The sequence below is a fragment of the Eumetopias jubatus genome, unplaced genomic scaffold, assembly GCF_037043125.1.
Source record: "Eumetopias jubatus isolate StellerSeaLion01/CBP00866 unplaced genomic scaffold, mEumJub1_p1.0 scaffold_1, whole genome shotgun sequence".
Lineage (NCBI taxonomy): Eukaryota > Metazoa > Chordata > Mammalia > Carnivora > Otariidae > Eumetopias > Eumetopias jubatus.
In genome coordinates this window covers 132764978-132769025 of record NW_028274807.1, presented here as the reverse complement: position 1 = coordinate 132769025, position 4048 = coordinate 132764978, and the positions used below count along the sequence as shown (strand labels likewise).

Genomic DNA, 4048 nt, shown 5'->3' with positions numbered 1-4048 from the left:
TAGGCAAGCATCGTATTTCTTCATATTCTACATGGATGACTGGTCTTTCCCTTCTCTAGTGTCAAGAAAACCTCAGGTAGCTCATGGCTCCTTGGAGATGGAGGCAGTGTGTGCATGCGGGTGTGGGTGGGGTGAGGCGGCAGTCAGAAAGAGATTGCAGACCAGTGGGCCAAAGGTCATGGAGCACAGCGAGTGGCTTGATCTGGCCGCCTGCACAATGGCAGAGGGTTAGCAAATGGGACCAGATCTAATGTTGCACATTACAACCATGCCACGAATTGACACTTTTACTAATAACCAGACACTGGAGATCCCTCCACGGGTTTTAAATTGGGAAGCCATATGATCAGCTCAGTGTTTCAGAGAGAGTAACGTACATGCAGTTGGAAACATAGGTGGAACACAACACTATTAGCCACGAGGTTATCTGCTCCTGGCCTATATCACTTGTAAAAGCGGAAAGGCCATGAAATAGAAAAGAAAAGGGATGAGGTCTTGAATGAAGGCAACAGAGGCATTGCGAATGGAAATGGTAGAAAAGAATTCAAGGGTACCCAGAAAACAAAATTAAAAAGTACTTGGTGATTACAAGATGATTAGGAAAAATGTCTAAAATATCTCTCTTCTGGCTTTAGTAAGTGAGTTGATGAAGGTTGAGACCAGTAACCCAAATAAATATGAAAAAAGGTTTGCAGATAAAACCCAGAGAAAAGAAGTGGTTCTGACAGAACTGAACGTATATTGTTTCATTAATTCACTTTGGAAGTTTGATCCTTTGCTTTTATATTGATGGAAGAAATGTCTTCTACTTTTTTTTTTTTTTTTTTGGTTGTCAAATGATCCTTTATTGAAACATTTTCCTTTGTAGTTAACTAGCCGGGCATTCCAGCGCACCACTGTTGATGTCATCTATGATGTCATGAGGGTGGCGGCCATCTACATTGCAGCCCACAGACTGGGCAGTCCCCAGGATCTCTTTAATGGTTCCAGAGAGTTCTCTGGCTAAAGATTGGTGTCGCATCTGTCGGGCAATATCGACAATCTCATCAAAAGTGATATTTCCACTGTGCTTAATGTTTTTCTGCTTCTTTCTGTCTCTTGGTGGTTCCTTGAGGGCTTTGATAATCAGGGCAGAGGCAGAAGGTACCACTTCAATCTGGGCCTGTCTGTTCTGAATGGTCAGTTTCACCGTAATCCTTAGACCCTTCCTATCACTGGTTGCCTTGGCGATGTCATCACCAACCTTTTTTGGAGACAGACCCAGCAGGCCTATCTTCGGGGCCAGGGCAGACGTGGCACCGACTTCACCACCGGTGCACCTCAGGTACATGACTTTGATCTCATTGGGATCGAACTTAGGTGGCATGGCGGAGGTGGCTGGTGTCGGATGAACCCGGATTCGGGACGACCGAAGAAAGTTGACCTTTGCTTCCCCGAGCTGAAAACCAAAAATGTCTTCTTCTACTTTTAGTTTTAAAGATTTATTTTTTTTATTTTAGAGAGCAGGGGGAGAGAAAGAGAGAATCTCAAGCAGACTCCCTGCTGAGTACAGAGCCCGGCGTGGGGCTCGATATCAGGACCCTGAGATCAGGACCTAAGATCAGGACCTGAGCCGAAACCAAGAGTTGGATGCTTAACCAACTGTGCCATCCAGGGGCCCTAAGAAGGGTCTTCTTTTTTCCTTCTTCTTTTTCTTCTTCTTTTTTTTTTTTTTTTTTTTTGTTTTTTGAGATTTTATTTATTTATTTGAGAGAGAGAGAATGAGAGATAGAGAGCACGAGAGGGAAGAGGGTCAGAGGGAGAAGCAGACTCCCCGCCGAGCAGGGAGCCCGATGCGGGACTCGATCCCGGGACTCCAGGATCATGACCTGAGCTGAAGGCAGTCGCTTAACCAACTGAGCCACCCAGGCGCCCTTCTTTTTCTTCTTCTAATCATTGTAGTCCTGCTAGGCTTGACTTTTTATTCTCTTTAGCCAGCACTGTGTGCTTAAAATTTTGAATTAGTTGCTAAGATTTAAAAATAAGAAACATTTTACATAAAAATCTGGATTTCTGACTGCTGGTGAAAAATTGAAACATCTGTGTGATGGTTAATTTTATGTGTCAACGTGACTGGGCTAAGGGATGCCCAGATAGCTGGTAATATATTATTTCTGGATGTGTCTGGGAGGGTGTTTCCAGAAGAGATTAGCATTTGAATCCATCAACTAGGTAAAGAAGATCACCCTCGCTCGTGTGGGTGGGTATCATCCCCTCTGTTGAGGGCCTGAATAGAACAAAAGGGCAGAGGATGGGTGACTTTGCTTTCTCTGCTTGAGACAACCAAGCTCTCCTGCCCATTGGCACTCGTGGTTCTCAAGCCTTTTGCCTCAGACTGGGACTTACATTATCAGCTCTCTGGTTCTCAGGCCTTTGGACTGGGACTGAATGACAACACCAGCTTTCCTGGTTCTCCAGCTGATAGCAGATTGTGGGGCTTTTTCACCTCCATAATTGCATGAGCCAATTCCTATAATAAATCTCCTCATATATAACTATATATTCTATTGGGTCTGTTTTTCCTGAAGACTAATACAATCTGCTTAATTGAATAATCCCTTTAGACTGGACGTATGCTCTCCAATTTGGCATAATCCCTACCACACCCCGTTATCTCCTTCACAGGCCTGTTTCACTCATTCATGTTTCCTGTGTGGGACCTGTATGTAGCAGATGTGGTCAAAACTCTACACTTAATCCCTTGGCCTGCACCAGAGGTTGTCCTCAGAGAGTTCAGATGGCTTCCTGTATCTTTCTGCCTAAAGCTGTTCTCTTCCCACTGGAGTGCACTTGCTGCATCTGGGGATCAGGCCAGAGGTGCCAGAGAGTTACTCCTCACCCCAAAAACTATCGATGAGAGATGGGAGTTGTTGGATAAAGACCCAGCTTCTTTGCCTTCTCATGAGACACTTATGAGGTGTTCCCAGGTAACCTGTTGGAGAGTTCCCAGTAGGACTGAGTCCTAGTTGCCCATGTGGTAACCCACTCATTACCAAATGTTGTGATCTGTCTCCACTTTCCTGACTCTCTTTCCCCCACTTTCACATGCTTCATGGGATCTTCTCCAAAATAAGTTATTTATGCCCAAATCCTTATCTCAGGGTCTGTTTGCTGGGGAGCTCAAACTAAGACAGGACCTGAAACCAATGCAATTTGTCATCTCCGATTTAGACCATCTCCTGGGTCCTAACTGCTCTGCAAGCATGAGTTTCAGTCTCAGACTGGCAGAGATAGAAATGACCTTGGAGAAGGTGGAGGCTTAGGACCACGAGTGAATTGTCTGAGGTCACACAGCATGGTTGCTTCAAAGACAGAACGAGCCTCTCTCTCCTGCCCCCCAGATCAGTGCTCCATCCACTACTTCATGCGGAGCCAACAGACAGCACCCATGTCAGCCAAATCCAGCAACTGCCTGTTTTTGAAAATAAAGTTTAATCAAAGCATAGCCAAGTCGACTTGTTTATCTATTGTCTTTGGCTTTCTCACGTCCTTAGCAAAGTCGAGTAGCTGTAACATCCAGAGATCATCCAGAGATGATCATTCAACCCACAAAGCCTAAAATAGTTGCTTTCTGAGAGCAAAGGTTTGCCAACCCCTGTCCATCGTAGTGGTATTGAGGGTACCGCACTCTCCTGAGCTCACTTATAGGTAAAACAGTAAGAGGAATCTTTCCTTTTCAGATAAGCTCAGCGGCGCAAAAATTGCAGCTCACCTTCCTTTGATTCAGCCGGCAGAGGATGTTGGTGGCAGAGCCGAAGGATCAAGGCTGCAACTCTGACTTCTCTCAATAAATTAATTTATTATTTAAGCACATCTGCCTGTTTATTTAAAGAGGTGCGGTGGCCTCCACTTGTGCACTTGTGTGGAGGAAAACATCATACTGAGATCTCAAGTGTCACGGCAATTAGTCAAATGGGGAAAGAGGCTGCTCCAGGATGTTCAGGGACACTGTACTTGATAATCTTTAATTTGCTCAATATTACAATTAAGGTAACTTCAAATGTGTTAT

The 4048-nt window shown here is 44.8% G+C and overlaps 1 pseudogene; it reads right to left on the bottom strand.

Moving 5' to 3' along the window:
* Positions 1 to 818: 818 nt before the first annotated feature.
* On the bottom strand, positions 819 to 1366 carry LOC114205732 (large ribosomal subunit protein uL11 pseudogene; annotated as a pseudogene).
* Between the last annotated feature and the right edge of the window lie 2682 nt (positions 1367 to 4048).